The sequence below is a fragment of the Saimiri boliviensis genome, chromosome 4 (assembly GCF_048565385.1).
Source record: "Saimiri boliviensis isolate mSaiBol1 chromosome 4, mSaiBol1.pri, whole genome shotgun sequence".
Classification (NCBI taxonomy): domain Eukaryota; kingdom Metazoa; phylum Chordata; class Mammalia; order Primates; family Cebidae; genus Saimiri; species Saimiri boliviensis.
The window spans coordinates 76,494,326-76,513,256 of record NC_133452.1 but is presented as its reverse complement, the minus strand read 5'-3'; positions in this window follow the sequence as shown (position 1 = coordinate 76,513,256).

The following is an 18,931-nucleotide window of genomic DNA, read 5'->3' as shown; positions in this document are numbered from 1 at the left end:
ATGAGTCTATGCCAGCTGGCATTTTAAAGATAATTTTGGTTAAAAATTTCCATTCCACTCTCACAGAACAACAAAAAATACCTTATATAAGCAATTGACAGCTATTTTTTAAAGGATATTTATTGAGGGCAAGGAATGTAGAATACACTCCTAATCGCTTGCTTCATTTTGTTTCAACATAACATAAAGACGGTGTTATAAATCTTATCTTATTTGAAATAACCAAGAGTGTTCATTCAATAATGTACAGTTGCATACTTGATATCTCCTGGATACTTTCTCTCGCAACATCTCAAATACATAAATTGTGTTTAAGGTATAGTTCATTACATTATTCCCCCAATCTGTTGCTACTCTGTCTTCCTTATCTTAATCACCATTCATTTACTCATCCAAGCTAGAACTTGGTCAGTTTTATTTTTTTTTCCTTTTCCTTAATTTTTGCACATCAAATACCACAATGAATCTTGTTAAATCAACTTTCAAAATGATTCTCAATCCCACATTTTCTCTACATTCTTACAGACCCTTGATTGACATCATCATTTCTAGCCTGGACCACTACTGTCAACTTTCTACATGTAGGTTTTTAACATTCTAGCATGCAGAGCAGCTAGAATTATCATTCTAAGTGAAAATTTGATAATATCACACCCATGGTTACAATAACTCAATGTTTATTCATTATCTGTAAAATAAAGTGTGATTTCAGGGCTGAAAGGACAATCCCCAACTTTATCCTTTTAATTCTCCATATCCATATTTCCACATGTGAGCCATACTAAATTATTTGCTATACCTTATAAATTCCATCTGTTTCAGGATCCTTAGATTATGTACTCAGCTATCCCTGATCTCACCTCTCTTCCTTTTCCATCTGTCACATTCGAATCCTTCAACCAGGTAATAGTAGACTTATTATATATATATATGGGATTCCCTAGTTCAGTTCTGGTTTATGTCCATTGTTTCAGAATAATCATTAATAGCATGCTCTTTCACTCTCTAGGGTGGTGGCCTGGATGGTAAATTAGACGATTACCTTAGCCAAAAGTCACCTTCTCTCTAAAACATGCCTTTAATTATCTAGAAGCAAGTAGTTGTTCTTGAAACACTGTAAATATTTCTACATAGTACATGTCACATGGCAGTATAACAAATAATGTGTTTAAATGTCCTGACAAGTTAAATGTTTTATAATAGTAGAAATAACAGCTAAACTTTTTTTTTTTTTTTTTTTTTTTTTTTTTTTTTTTTTTTGAGACGGAGTTTCACTCTTGTTACTCAGTCTGTAGTGCAATGGTGTGATCTTGGCTCACCGCAACCTCCGCCTCCTGGGTTCAGGCAATTCTCCTGGCTTAGCCTCCTGAGTAACTGGGATTACAGGCATGTGCCACCATGCCCAGCTAATTTTTTGTATTTTTAGTAGAGATGGGGTTTCACCATGTTGACCAGGATGGTCTCGATCTCCTGACCTTGTGATCTATCAGCCCGAGCCTCCCAAAGTGCTGGGATTACAGGTGTGAGCCACCGAACAGCTAATCTTTAATGTGTGCATGCTGTGTTATTTCAAATAACGTAGGGCCATATTGTGAAATTTTATTTATACTTTACAGAAATCCAGAGAGAAAGGCACTCTGATAGTCTTTATTTTCCAGACGAAGAAACTAAGCCAAAACAAGTCTAAGTATCTCAGCCAATGTCACACTCCTGATATGTGTTGAGAAGTACTGCTGCCAGGTAAATCCATGCAATGTTTTCAAAGTTCACACTACAATGAAGTACTATGTATACTCATCTTTGTGACCCTATTGCCTTAGCCTAAGTATCTAAAAGATGCATAACAAATGGCTTTGTAAGTGAATATTATTTTTAAATAGAGCAATGTCACTTCAAATATAACAGTGAAATAAATTCGTATAGTCTTAGTTTTCTGGTTGTGTCAAAAATAATACTTTCTTTTTTATTTTGTACAATTCCTGTGACACAGATGTGGAAATCATATTCTTGACCTCCTGACCCAACAGCAAGAACAGTAAGTGACTACCATTGAAATTATTTAAATTATACAAATCACTAATTATATAAAATTGTTTTTGGCAGTTACAATGGCTAGCTTTGCCACACTTTCTAACATTAGAGCTCTTTTTGATCATTTTTACTTTTGCTTATTTGTTTACTTGATTTAATAACAGCAGTAGATTAGGCATTAGTATGGTATTACATAATCTTGAAATAAAAATAAACGAATAAAACCATTTTTTTTTTCATATTGTATGCCTCCTGGGAAATGAAGGGATTGCAAAGACTTTGACATAATTAATGAAAAGTAAGTGACTATAATTACCTAAGTGGATATTTGACTTTTTACATGGGAGAAAACCCACCTCAGCAATTGGCGATTTCTTGAACTCTTAAGCAGGGTAATTCCTTATTTTTCGATATAATTAAATTTGTATGTTAAGTTTTAGAGAGAAGAAAAGCTAATGTACACTTTGAAATTAAATGTAGTTCTGGGTAATAGAAGATATTTAAGGAAGTGAGCAGAATTATATGCATTAAAGAAGAATTAAAGAAGAATCTTTACAAAGCATATCAATACTCAATCCTCCTATTCTAATCAGTATTTTTTTATCAAATGAATTGCCTGTGTATTGCCAGTGTGTATGCTTGTGTGTATGTACACACATATGCGTGTATATACACACGTGTGTTTGTGTGTGCACGCACATATATATGAAGTTTTCTTTGGATTACACCACAGGAAAAAGAACCTGATGTACCTTGAGTAACTGGCAGATAACTCTTCAGATCAATTAAACAAATGAGCTTTATAAGGAAAACCTTAAGCAAACATCTTCTTGGATTATTTTTCAAAAAGAAAATTTCTTTTGTAATTGATACCTTGAAGCCTAATTGAAGTTTATGTCAAATATTTGGCAGTACTTCAAGGAAAATGATGTGCTTCACCTCGATTCTCTAATTGAGATGTGTAGGGGTGCTTTTCTTCTTTTTTATCTGGAATAATTGTGGTGACATTGTCTACATGGGATGTTTCAACTTGGGTTCTCGCTTCTTTTCTTGCTGAGTGCTAAATTGTTTTTTAGTCTATCTGGCAATCTGTTATTTTTTCCTTTCTCCCCCCACAGGGTTTAGTATTTGTCCTTGAAGAGTTGTCAACTGCAAAACGCAAAGAAAATTGTATATCCAATTAAAGTAAGGCAAAGCACAACTGTCAAATAAAAGCCATTAACCCCCTGAGTACCATATTTTCTGGTATATCTGACAGGTTTCTTCTCAGCTCCTTCAACTTTAGTCATTTCCAATTCCCTTCCTTTCTTTTCAAGATACTGCTTATGGGACGGTTTTACCATCTGTAATGCGTAATGTCAGTAAAGTTTTGTCAACAGTTATAATCCAAGTGTAAGCAGCCTATTTACTAGACCCATTTTCAGAGTAAATAGTTTATTTAGAAGTACAACAGTTAATCCTTATTTTACAGGTAGATTTTATTTGTATTATTTTTTTTTTCTTTTAACTTAGTGTGTATGCAGCGTTCTTACTACTTTTCAGGGACTATGTTATCCACTGGATATGCAACATTGAATAAAGCAGAAAGGTTACTGCCTTTCTGCCTTTACACTCTAGTGAGGGTTATAAGCAACCAAAAAACTCTGATTTAACTACAATTGCTTTGAATAACATGACAGAACAGGACAGGGTGTTATGAGAGCAAACAATTTTGAGAGAACAGCCTTGGGCTGATACTGAAGGGTAAAGAGAAAGGGATTAAACCGTTAAGAGATGAGGAAATGCTTCATGTGAAGCTTTTGTGAGGCTATAAGAAAGAAGCAGGGATATTAGTAATGACGATGATAGGAGGGGGCGTAGGAGGATGAGGAGAAAGCTAGCTAACATTTGTTGAAGGCTTACTATTCACAATTTTGATGGCTTGCAGCTGTAGGTTACAGAAAAGAATGATGCTGATTTGCTTTAGAAATAAGAAAGCATGTTACCTCTCACATAGTTCAGAAGTAGGGAACATCATATAGGTTGGAATGATCAAAAACTCAGGCTTTGCATCTCCTGCCCATTCAAATCAGTGTGTGAAATTGGCTCTCAGACTGACTCCACTCATGGTTGCAAAGTGGCAGCCATATTTCCTGGCATTATAGCCACACATGACCATATTCAGGGAAAGACAGTTTCTCCGCTTCATCTTTCCTTTTAGAAGAGAAAAATCTTTTCCAAGATGACCTGAACTTACTTTCTGTTAGGATTTTCTTAGGTGGACTTGAGACACAATGTCTATTCCTAAGTGAAGCTTTGAAAAGGAGAATGGAATTGACAAGTGATATGATAAGATTAGGAATGGAAATTTGCTAGTCAAGCCCTATGACCACTTCAGATATTCTGAACTATCTTTATGCCACTTAATGCATAGTTTGAAAACTCTAGATACATGTTTTCTTAAAGGAGTCTTATTAGCTAATACATATTTGCAGCATTAAAATGAATTTTTCGTAGTTATTTAATAGCAATTATTATTAACATATCAACTGCTTAAATTAATAAACAAACTTTGAGAAAACTTTCATATTTTAGAAATTTTGTTGTTAAAGTTCATTTATGTATAGCATTCTAAATATGAAGGAGACTGATTTTATCAGAAGTGATATATTCTATCTTCCTTACCATTCCATGTGACAATGAATATTGTGTCACATTGTCTTTACCAACATGAGAAATCAGTCACAGAAGAAACCAAAAAAGGAGAAAATTAAAAATATCACAAAGAAAATCTTTGTATTGACTATACCTGACTACCTTCTTATAATATTGATAGAATAATTATAATAATAGTTACTGTTCATTGAGACATAAGTGTCTAGTGGGTGTTAGACATTTAGTTATCTCACCTCTCATAAAAATCACTATGTAGGGTGTGTTTTTACTTCCATATCAAAAATGAGAATCTTGGGGTTAAGAAATTTACATGCAGCTGACCAGTAAGAGAGGCTGGCACGATTTACTTACTTATCTGTCCTGCTCTAAAGCCATTCTCTTGTTACATAAACACTATGCCTGGCATTGTTTCAACCCTGGAAATTCCCTGAGGAATCAGAATATGGCTTTAACAATCAATCTCTTTAGGAAATTCCATGATAAATTTTCACCTATAATTCATCTGTCAATAAAACTTTAAGAAGTTTAAATTTCTGCTTTTCCTGAATAGCACCTTAATTAAAGTAGATTTACTATGATTTCACTCTTTCTGGCAACTTCAGTTTGAAAACCTTGCTACTTTTCTTTAATTATCTTAAGCTTAGCTTTCTAAAGACTGAACAGCACGTGAAGAGACATTTATTTGCCATGAATTTTTATGCTTCATGCTTGGCTTAAGTGGAAGAGTGTATTTTTCTTGGAGGGAAGTTAAATATATTTCTGATTTTGAGTAGGGTATATTGGACTTCATTTTTTATTCCGATATTTTCCCGCAAGTTTTTATGTACTCACTCTCTAGTGTTCTTTTGTATGAGATCTCTTTCATTTAATCTTTTGAAAAGAAATACTAATAATATCCTAAGAGTAACTTCAAGTGAGCTAAACAAAATCTAATCAGAAGGCTTCAGTCTAGCTTATTTTCTTTCGGTTTAAGTCATTGCTTTTCTCATTGTACACCTACTCTCCCATAGATTTATTGAGGATGTGACTGTGCTGGCTGAGTCCCACTGCTATTTCTGCAGGTAGGTAAGGGTATTTTAAGATACAGAAAAGATAGATTAAACAGATAGTCTCTAAGATAGATGAGGCATATAGAAAACAGTAGGCTGTATTTCCCTTCCCCGGAGTTGGCCTACTTTTGGCACTGAGTTTATGTTTCAGGGAAGCCAGGATTCTAGCTCCTCATTCCCATAATGCCTCATAGTTAGTGTGATTTAATAAATAAAAATACAAGACACCAATTAAATTTGATTTTCACATAGACGATGAATAATATGTTAGGAATATGCGCCATGCAATACTGTGAACATGCAAAAGAATAGCCACCCAGTGCCCATGTAATATAACCGTTACCACAAATGACCCAAAGGCCAGGACTATGACCTTCTAATCTATAAAACTTACCAGAGTGCCTGGCCTTGGTGAAGACTCAAATGTTGGTTGGTATTGGTGATTGACAGGAGATGTGGGCCCTAATGATAAGAGAAGGCAATGGGGAGGAGAAAAAAATATTTGCTTGACAAATGTCTTTGAACTGAATGAAATGTCTCAGATTCTGATATCAGAGCTTGAAGATGTTAATATTTACTTGTACTCCCAAGAAGCAGCAACTAACAAAAGATGCTAGAGCACCTAAAAGCCCTGGGCTATGACGTCATATCAGAAGTGGTTATCAATGACATCAAATACCTAATCAATTTCATAATGTTAACATAAAAAGACTAATAGTATTACCAAAGATCATTCAAAAGTGGATTCTTTTTAATAACACCTAAAACATTTTCTACTACATATTATCTTAGCATTTTGGTAAAATTGGATAAAAGCTATCAATTAGTAGCCAAAAAGATGATTTGCTTGATTAAGCAGGTGACTACCTAGCAAGTACTAAAGAATTCTCTAGAATACTTATCCAGAATTTATAGGAAATTGTCTGATGTAAGTTTTAACAGAAGCAGAGCTTTTTTTGATGTTCTTTGCAAATCTTAGAGAAATATATACTGACAATATCAATAAATGTTGTGACAGTTTTTTTTTCTTCTACGTGTAATTCAGAATCTGGCTGAATAGTTCATGCATGTTGCTTATGTGATATGTTTTGATTTGTATCTTTTAAGATGTAGAACCAGAATCAAACTGACTCATGATGCTTCCTAGTCATTCATAGCTCCTGTCACTACCCCTGTTACGTGTGACATTTCATAGGCAGTTGGTTCACTAAAGTTCATGCACACACAAAAATCCTAAATATATCTGAAATTATTGGAAGCAGCTGCAGGTTATGCCTGACTACAACTCAAATATTCTTTTCACAACAATCTGTGATATTTGTCTGGACTACCCACATGCCATTTGAACTCTGAACCTTGGAAAATTGTCATAGTTTAAAATATAAATATATGAGCAATCATATCTGAATACTTCTGAGGGAAAAAAAAGTTTACACTTTATGAATCCTAAACATTTTCTATGAGGTTATATTTTCTTGAGGCAGCATTTGCCTTTAATTAAGAAAAAATTAAATGTACTACTACTAATAAGAAGTAATGTTTTTAAGTGTACTACCGCTAATAAAAAGTAAAATTATAGTGTTATAATATTCAAAATACTGATTGAGAGCCATTTTGAATTGTAAAAAGTACAAGACATACTAAACAAAAGCAGAAAATTAGTGAACTCTGAGTCCAGAAACTAGACTCTATTTACTCAGCCTCAGTTTCCTCATCTACACAATGAGAGAACTGATTTCCATATCGTTCAATATTTTCATAATCCTATCATCTTAAAAGTAATATTGTTGATTTTAAGCGATACAATAGCTTTAAATAGGATCTGAAATTGTATTATTTTTATTAATTAGTAAGGTTGTTTAAAATGTTATTCATATGATTATTCTTGTGTGATGATCTTTTTTTTTTTTTGAGATGGAGTTTCGCTCTTGTTGCCCAGGCTGGAGTGCAATGGCGCGATCTCGGCTCACCGCAACCTCCGCCTCCTGGGTTCAGGCAATTCTCCTGCCTCAGCCTCCTGAGTAGCTGGGACTATAGGCGTGCACCACCATGCCCAGCTAATTTTTTTTGTATTTTTAGTAGAGACGGGGTTTTGCCATGTTGACCAGGATGGTCTCGATCTCTTGACCTCGTGATCCACCCGCCTCCGCCTCCCAAAGTGCTGGGATTACAGGCTTGAGCCACCGCGCCCGGCCGTGATGATCTTTTAAATGAAGGCTCTTCTAAAGTTTTGAAAACTTTAAGAGTAATTCGCCTCTACAGAGTCTGACTTTGTTATTCAGTTGTTACAAAAACATTTGAAATAAGTAGCACAAATATTCATGTATGAGGAGCCCCTGTGTTTTCAACCTTGCATCTTATGTTGTAGTCCAATGGCTTTGGATATTTCCAGCTAAGTGTAGAAAAACACATGATAATTTATGCTACTGAAGAGTTAGGCGCTGTGTTACTCAGATAGGTGTCTCTTTACAGAAAACAGTCAGTGAATGGCAAAACAGACTATTCTAACCCTCCAATTCTACTGAACTTTACAATAACAAAGAAATAGCACCTCTAACTTCCTATCCTTATCACTTAACTTGGAATAAAATACAACAGTGTAATACAATATGGTAGAAGTAAAAAGTACATTATAAAGCTAATTACCTATCTCGTTGTCTGGACTCTGTCTTATTCTTGACAAAGAGTGGGATTGAACACATTATGATTCAAAGTTTGTTTCAATATATAGCTGGCTTTGAGTCCTGAAATGTGAGCAGAAATAACATACGCCACTTCACTGCAGAAACATTAAGAGTCTGTACTTTGTTTTTTTTTTCCACTGCCACAGGCAAAAAAAAAAAAAAAGCGTTCACCAAGAGTGTCCCCTCATTAGCCTACGTTCTGGAGTAAGGACACAATGAAGCAGAGCTTGCAGGTTATAGACTGTCCAGGGTGGCATGTGTGAGATATAGAATGTTGTTTTAAGTAACTGAGGTTAACCTAACACAATCTACAGACTCGTGGCCAAAGTTCCAGTTTTTGCTTTTTACAAGATAAAAACTCAGATAGGTGGAAAGTAAAAGTATAAAAAAGATACAGAAAAATAATAAGAAAATGTCCTGTATTAGAAGCCCAGATTAATGGTTATATGCTTAATAGCTGGTAACATAAAATTAAGGGAAATGCATTATTTTAGATGAAGATAATAATTTTTTTAAAAAATTAATTATTTGTTAATTAATATTAACAAATATTAATTAATTAATTAATTAAATGAATACATATTAATTATTTTAATGTTAATTATTAATTAATTGACATACATAACGAATGTAAACTAGTATATTTCCTTCATAATATATTCTCAAAATAAATATAGCCAAGTATATATAATAACAAAAAACCTGGCAAATCTTTCATTATAAATGAAGGTGTTAAAATAAGTTCGTTAATATTTCATAAATCAAGCAGACAATTATTAAATTAAAAATAAGACTTTTGAAAAACAAAACTATCAAGACTATTTTAAAAAAATTAAATAGAGATGGGATCTCACTATGTTACCAGGCAGTCTTAAACTCCTGAGTTCAAGTGATCCTCTTGACTTGGCCTTCCAAAGTCCTAAGACTTACAGATGTGAGCCACCATGCCTGGCCTCAAGGCTTATTTATTTACTTATTTTTTATTTATTTACTTTTTTCAAAAAAGTGATGGGGTCTCACCATTTTCCCTAGGCTGGTCTCAAACTCCTGAGCTCAGGTGATTCTTCCACCTTAGCCTCTTGAAGTGCTGGAATTACTAGTATCAGCCACCACAGCTGGCCTCTGGACTTATTTAATGGACATACATAAAATGAAAAAATCACAGGATAAAATACCTTCTTTTCAAACCCTTAGGATGCTGTACAATCTGATCATATACTCATTTATAAACAAAATCATAATAAATGTTACAGAACTGATATTGTATACATAAGACGGTCACTAAGCTAAAGTTCATTTGGCCAGTAAAAATTGAAAAGCATAAAAATGCATAAACTTCTATACTTAAATGCACATTGAGTTATTCATCAGTCAAAAAAGTCACAATACAAATTTTAAAATAAACTCCAGAACAGAATACTAATAATACTATGCCATTTTAAACCTCACAGGAAACAAATAAAGGAGTAATTTGATGGCAATTAATGTATATACATATTAGAATGGAAGAATGTTGAATATTGATGACATAAATGTTCATTCAACTGAAGGGCATGGAAAGGAATAAGAGAATTCATCATAGACACAGAAAGAACAAAGTAACAAATGCAACATCAGAAATTCATGAAATAGAAAACAGAGACACAAGTTAGAGAATCAACAGTTAGTTCTTAGACATGACTATAAGAGTAATGTTTTTCAGAATGAGAAAAATATCTACAGATGCAACATATGCTTGATATTTACACAGAGAATGCTACAAAGAGTTTTCAGTTAATGTATTTGAAATTTTAAAGGAAGTTAAAACCGCTTCAAGTGTTTTTCTAACAGCAGTTTGCATAAAGGTGAGATAATACTACTTAAATCTTGGAAAGAAAAACTGGAAAGTAACAGGCAGCAAACTTCTGGCATTCACATAGGTCTTAGAAAAACTTGTGTTCCCACTATCCAGAGGGAATAGACATCATAATATATGGAACATTAAGTGGAATTGACAGAAATGTAGCATTGTGCTGTTGAGATAAATGATTCTTAAACAAAACACTAGTCTGGACCCACCCTTAAAAACTTAGCTTCATAACAGACCAAAACCAAACAAAGAACAACAACAACAAGAAAACCCACTAAATCTCTATTTATAGAAATATAATAAGAGGTAGTAACAAGTAACTTAAAATTCACTGTTTTCTATACATTGCATCAAATAAGAAAACCATGAGGCATGCAGAGAAGCAGAAAAATATCAACCATAACTAGGGACAAAATATCCAATAGAAAGAGACCCTGATGATCAAGCTAGAAGACAAGGATGTTAAGCTATTGTATGCACTGTACATTCAAGATTGCAGAAAACAAAGGTTCTTGACAAGGGTAGAAATGGAAGATTAAAAAGAAAACCACCCAAAAGCAAAAATATAATCTCTGAATTTTAAAAATTAACTTGGTTAGAAAAGAAATTAGAAATTCTGAAATTAAGAATTTGGTTATATAGTGATAGAAACTATCCAAAATGAAGTAGACAGAGAAAATAAGGACTGAAAACAATGACATTGAAGTATAACAACAATTGTTTTATATGTGTAAGTGAAGTCTCAGAAAGAGAATAAAGAGAGTAGTTAAACATTTACCATTTTCTAAAATTGACGAAGACTATAAATCCACATGTGCAAGGAACTTAACACCCAGAAGAATAAACAAAGATATCCCCGGTAACATCTTAATCAAACTGCTGAAATATATTGATGAAAAGACAATTGTAAAAGCAACCAGAAAAAAAGACAAATTATCAGAGAGAAAGGAGTGTAAAATTACAGTATGTTTTTCATTAGAAACTGTACAAACTATAATATTGAGTAACATTATTAAAGTCCTGAGAATAATGTCAATCTACATTTCTTTACCTAGCAAAAATATAATAATGAATAAGAAATAAAGGCTCTTTCAGACAAACAAAAGCTAGGTAAATTCATTTCCAGTAGATTGCACTAAAAGAAATAATAAAAGAAGTCCTTCAATTAGATTTAAAATTATAGCAGATAAAAATTTGTAACTAAATAAAATATGTGGGGAAGTAGAAAATAAGCTTTTAATACTGAACTTTTTAAAAAAGATAATTGACTATTTAATGCAAAAATAAAGTATATGGCAGCAAAAGTAAAAAGGGCAAAAAGAGATAATGAATGGTAAGGATACTGTCATAGATTTTATGTTACATGTGAACTGGCTTAATACTATTTATAAGTAAACTTTCATAAATAAAGATGTATATTATAAATGTCAAAGCAATTGTTAAAAAATTAAACATAAAATGTTGATACCAGATCTGAAATAGAGGTAAAACTAAATCATAAATATTTCAATTAATCCAACATAAAGCAAGAGAAGTTTTAAAAGTAACAAATGGCTGAGAAGATAATATTAAATAAATAGCAAACAAAAAGATAAATAAATTAATTAAATTTAAAAGGTCTTAACATCCCAATTAAAAAGCAGATGTGCCTGGTCGATTGAGAAAACAAGACGCAGCTATTTTATTATCTGTAAAAAGCCACTTAAAATATAAAGTTACATGGCTAAAGTAAAAAGTTGGAACATAGTACGCAATATAAACATTAATCAAAAGTAAGCTGGAGTGATTGTATTAATATGAGACAAATAACGTGTAAGAATGGTGAATATTACCAGAGATAGAGACATTGTACAATGACAAATGAAGTCAAGACATAACAATTCTAATTGTGTATGCTAGTGATGATGAGTTTGAAAATCTATAATATAAAACAAATAGAAATGAAAGAGAGGTCGATAAAGCCACATTTCTTCCTCAGTAACTGTTAGAACAAATACACAAAAGTAAGAATACAAAAGACTTGAACAATGCTCTCAACCAACTAAATCTAATTATCAGTTATAGAATACTACAGGCAACAACATTAGAAGATACCTTGAATAATAGATGGGACATTTACCAAAATAGTTTATATTGTGGTCCATAAAGCTGGGCTTAATAAATTTCAAGGTATCCAAATCAGATAGTTGGTACTTGGAAAATAGTGGAACTAACTTATAAATTATAGCAGAACGATCTGTGGAAATCCCTGAATATTTGAACATTTGTAAATGAAATCATAACATAACAACATTTGCAGAATGTGTTTAAAGCATTTCTAGTATCCTTGTAAGTTTAATAAAGAGTTTTAAGTAAGCTACTTAAGAGTTTAAGAAATAAGAAAAAATAAAAGTATTTTGTTTATTAACAGAAGAACAGAAATAGTAAAGATAATTCAGAATACAAGAGCATTGCAAACAAATGTCACAGAGAATATCAATGAAACCAAAGGTTAATTCTTTAAAAAGTTCAATAAAATGATAAGCTTTTAACTAGAATGATTAGGAAAATATCTATCAATTAATTTATGCTAACACATTCCACAACTTAGTCATTATATGCAATATATTCTATAACAAATTGCACGAAAGACAGAAATCAGAAAAGCTCTTTCAAGAAGAAATAGAGGAACAAAATAGCTTCATGTTTATTAAGTTGTAGGTTAAAATTTTCTCACAAAATAAGAAACAAACAATAAGAAAATGTTAAATTCCATTTTCAAAATGTTAAATTCATGGCTTCACTGATAAATTTATATGAAACATTTAGGTAAAGAATAATACCAGTTTTCGCATAGACATAGTAGAGGAGAGAGTAAAACTCATTTTATAAGTCCTGTATTTTCCTGATACTATTATAAGACAATTATATTACAAGAAGAGAAAACTGCAAACTAACATCCCTCATGAACACAGTCACAAAAACCTTTAACATAATTTTAGCAAATAAAAACCCTCAATATATTACAAAAAGTAATATAACAACAACAAAAAAAAATTCAGGTGTAATTTATCCCAAGAAAGCAAGGTTTATTAACCTTCAAAAATCAAGTAATATAATTTAACATCTTAACATGTCTTAGAAAATGGAAATACATGTGATAGTATATATAGAGGCAGAAAAATCATTTTAATCAGCACATTACCAATTTATTTAAAAACGCTCTTAGGAAACTAGAAATATAAAGAATCTTCCTCAAATTATAAACAGTATCAACTAACATCATGTCTAATTATGAAATATTAATGCTTTCACTCCTTGTATTTTTATCCATTTTGACATAATTTTAAACAATCTCAGTATAATATCAAAGAGCTAATGTTTGTTTTTGCTCATCATTTTTGTGGCATATATATAATATACATGTTTTAAACATTGTTATTAATACAAGTTAGAGTTGCCTAGTATTTTAATAACACTCACAAATAATTCAAGGTGATTTTTTTCCCAATAGAATCTAGAATGTATATGTTGTATTTAGCAGCATATCCTCAGAGCATATTCGTTATCATTTTGATATTTTTATTTTGTTTTAGCAATGCAATCTTAACTGATTTGTTTGCTCTACAAAAGATCATTTTTTATGTGTTCTGGAAAGACTGCAGTATAATTTTCATGTGCTCTTTTATTTTACTTTCTTTACTGTTTCTAAAAGATGTCTCATATATGATAATTTTCTATGTGTAATTTGACATGTATTTGTAGCTTCATCAAATTCTGTGCTTACCCACTCAACCATTGCCTGTTACTACTAATTTATCATATTATCCTCAAATTATTGTTTTCTTTAAAAAATAAAATATCAAACTAGCAATATTTCAATAATTCAATATCTGAATACTAAATAATGCATCTAAAATGTGTATTTAGAACTTGGTAATTAGTGAACATTTTACACAATATCTGTTGGGCCTTAGATCTGTAGTACTCAATCTGTAGTACACAAAGAAAGTATAGCTGTTAATTATACCTAAGAAGTAGTTATACACGCTTCAAATAGGGTTCAATTATAACAAGATTTAGATAGAAGCTAATAATTTGAACAAACTTTAAGATGAAAAGGGTAGATTTAAGAATGAAATATTTATTTTGGTTATTGAAAAACCATTTTAACATCTTAAATTCAAAAGATCGTAATGTAATTTTGCATGCCTGCCTTCATTTATTATTTCCTGTTTATTTATTCAGCTTATATGCATTAAGCATCTTTGATATCCAGAACTATAATATCATTGAAGGAAATTTAAGAGTGCTACTCAGGTGTCAAAGAGAGCTTCAAAATCCACTTCACACTTATTTTGATACAGCAAGTTAGTACACTACTCTGTTGGAATCCATTTTTGAATATTTGGAATTTTGCATCGTAATATTATTTTTAGAAATGTGATGGATAGTGTAGAATTAAAAAATAGATCATTTTTGCTGTAAAAAAATTACATAACCATAACCACATCAAAAAGGTAGAAAAAATTAAATATACAACAAAAGCTTATTCCTAAACAAGGTTATGTCCTATTTGCAAATAGTCATCTAAAGCTTTAACACAGGTCGGATACTGAGAATTTATTTCACCATCTTAATTTGCCAAATATTAAACAAATAATAATGACAAATATTAAATAAATTCCATATAAAGACAGATTTAGAAACATGTCAGTAGTAATACTTTATTTTTCTTCCAAATATAGCTTTTTATATTTAAGATAAAATTTATTATTTATGGCAGGGACTATACAAAAGTTAAGTTTCACTAATTGATGATACTTAAGTAATACATGAATGTATAAACTTAATAAATTTGGAATTGTAAACAAAGCAAAGCAATTACATTTCAGAATGTTTTTGTGCTCAACAATTTCGTGACACACTTTTCTATGGAGTTATGCATGAAATGAAAAAGAAAATATTCTAAGATATCAGTAATAAACGCCCCCTTACTATGTGGTATACATAAAAATTTATAAAGTCAAAACAGTTTAGAAAGAAGAAACAATTAGAAACATTAATCTTTGAAAGACCAAGAAAGAAATAGGATTTGAAATAGATTAATTTGAAAGACCAAAAAAGAGACAAGATTAGAATTAAATGATGAGTTTACTTATTTAAAAAGAAATTAAACTTTATGCATTATTAAATGAATATACTCATGGTACAAACTATCAATCACATATTAGGCAATAGAGAAAAATATTTTTAATAGTCAAAAAATAATTCCACAAACTACTTTTTTTCCAGAATCACTTAAAATTAATAATGTATATTAATATTATAAATAAAATTACCTAACATGAAAATTTAACCATACATGTTTTATATATGTATACATTATTCATAAAGAATAAAATAATTTTTAACAATGAGACTGTGACTAATAAACATCAATATTGTTGTCATATAATCAAAGCTAGAGGAAAGTTTTTATTATTAAATATAGAAACAATAAAGCAAATTTATTTTATGTACAACTTGAGAATTCAGAAAACACCAAAAACAAACGGGAGACTAGTAGGATCAATTAATTTTAAAACATGAAGATGAAATAAATATAAGAAAAAATAGAAAGTAGTAAAGAGGCATTTAGTCATAAGTGAAAAAACTGTGACTCAATTGACTACATCAATGAAAAAATGTAAAATCTTACAAACATGAAATCAAAATACATAGTTACCCCATGTATTGTGTGGTTGGGGCTCCCATAATAGTGTTGGCTCTACCTTCCTCTGTATGATAAATTTTATTAAATACAAGCTCTACTTTTGGATACAATATGGCTGTAACATCTCTGGGATCCCTCCTCCAGAAATGACAACATCTAAATGTGTATTTTTTGTGTCTTTTTTGAAAAATAGGAAAACCAGTCAAAGAGATCCCTTCAGTGTATTTTCTCTCATATCCTTTTGGTCATAATTACATATCCAGCCTATATGTCTTTCAGTGGAAAAAGGAATGAAACAAAGATGGATAACTTAGCTCAATCAAGATTCAAGTCTCTGAAACAGCTCAGAAGTGCCCTTCCTGAAGCACCTCGCTATTCAGAGGAGGCTGGATCCTTAAATAATACACAGACACTATCTGCCATAAGAGAAAACAGTTGATAATTAAAACAAAATTCCACATATTTGAAGAAAAATCTGTCCATTTGTAAGCATATATCAATTTTAATCAGGTAAAGTATTCAAATGCATATTATGGATGATTTTATAATACAGAAGGGATAAAACATTAGAATGGCATATAACTTGAATCAAGGGAATAAAATGGAAGAGTTTAAAAGTAATAACTATAACTAACATAAAGAGAGGAGTATTTAAACAAATAAAAAATCTGTCCAAAATTATTTCTAAAACTATGCTTGACTATTGCAGGTAGATGTTTAATTTGTTTCAAAATTAAGGAAAAGATTGAAAGCATCCTGATTACTTTGCAAAATTAGCATATCTTATATCAAAAACATCACATAGATCTTTTTTAAAGTGGAAAATTATAGACTAATCTCGCTTATGACTATGGATGAACCTAATCTACTAGGATTAGGTTTAAGTGAAGGAGCAAAAATGCAAAATCACAGTCACTTAACATAGAAGTGTATTTCTTTCATATAAATGAAGTCCAAATCTAGGAAGTTTGGGACTTGTGTGGCAGCTACAGAAACACCAAGCACCCAAGTTCATGGTAGCTTTCTGCTTCACTGTCCTAGTGCCTGAATGGTTGCTACAGCTGCAGCAATAGCACGGAAGTTCCAAGCTGAAGAAAAAGAAAAGGGGAAGAACAAAAGTGTACATCTCCTAAGCAAATTAAATCCATTTAAGATTTCCTAGAAGTGACACACAATACTTTCTGTAATGGGTAAGCACAACTTTGTTGCAAGGCCACATCTCAATTCAAGAAAGGTTTAGGAATATAATCCTTTAGCTGGACACATTGAAGCACAAATAAACCCAAACTCTTTAATAAAGAAAACATGGAAATTTCTGCCACATGTGTAAAAATTTTAAATAGGAAACTAACAAATCTAATGCACAAATGTATTTAAAAATTAAAACATGATTGAGTTGACTTTATTCCTCAATGCAAAGAAAGTTAATATTCTGCAGTCTAAACAGTTTAAATGCTATAAATTAGCATTTATCACATCATTAAATCAAAACAGAAAAAATATTTCAAAAGATCATATTTAGCTAAATTAAACATCAGCTCCTGGAAAAAATTATAATTAAAAATGATATTTAACATAATAAATAAAATCTCTAAAAACAAATAACTAATGTTATTCTTAAAGGAAAAAGAAATTAGTCATTTACTTTATGCCTGAAACAATGCAAAGACGTCTACTTTCATTAATATGTATCGCTCTTCTGAAACTGTTTTTTATTTAATACTTCTTAAAACGTTTCTTATTATCAAAACAAATAAGATTATTAGATAGGACTTTCCATGATTAGAAAAAAAGTTTTTCATGGGATTCTTGCCTATTTTCACCCAAAGCCTGCGGAGGATTTACCTCTCAAAATCACTGCTCAAAATAATTAAATTTTTTAAAAAAAGGGAAAGGGAACCATGATCATAACTATTAGGGAATTTTTTCTCTGCAAAATTTGAAAGGCAAAACTGAAAGAAAAACCACGTAGAATATTGTTATTGTATAATATATTAACCACAAATTAAATAAAACATTATTTTTATATCCCTGATAAAAAAATTAAAACACCTCCATGCATGATAACGACAGAACACCAATTGTCTAGAAATAAATCTAACTAAAGTAAACAGAGATTATATGATGAAAACTATAAATTTTAAGGAGAAATATCAAAGAATATTTAAATATAAGGTAAAGAATATCATTTCCTTAGGTAGAAATAATTACTTCATTCATTCATTTAAAAATTAATTTTTTACCTTCTATTATTTGCCTTGTGCTATTCCAGGGACTGGGATACCATAAATAGTACAATATTTAACATTGTGTTCTTATAGAAGCATACTATTAAAGGGCATCAATCAAACATTTCAAATAACGATACCAAATAATAACAAAATTCAGTGTTTGCTAAAAGATACGTAGTGGGCAACTTGAATTTGAAAGTTCAGCACGATTCTTCCTGAGTGGACACTCCAGTTGGGAATTTAATGACTAGAAAGAAGAAATGCTAATATCTGAGTTAAGAAAATTCCAGCAGAAGAACTACCAAGTATGAAATCTTCAGGTTAAAATAAATTCAATTCAAAGAAAAAGAGCATTACTTTTTTTCTAGGAGTATATGAGAAGAAAAGTTTTTTGAAATTATGAGAATTAGAAAGCAAGAAAATAAAAATATTTTCAAGAGAAGCAATTGACAGAATCAGAATCGGATATGAAGCAGATATTAATTAGGGTTAGCAGATAGAGACTTCAAAATAATTATAATTAATATGCTAAGATATCCAGGGAAAAAGGCAGAAAACATTTATAAACAAATGTAGAAACCTAGCAGACAGAAACATTTTTAAAATCTCAAATAGAAAAGCTAAAAACAATACCCACCCCTGTACTGGAGATGAATAATACCTTTAATTAATGTATCAGTAAACTCAACACAGCTGAGGAACAATCAGTGGCAACAAAAATCACAGCAGGATTGTAT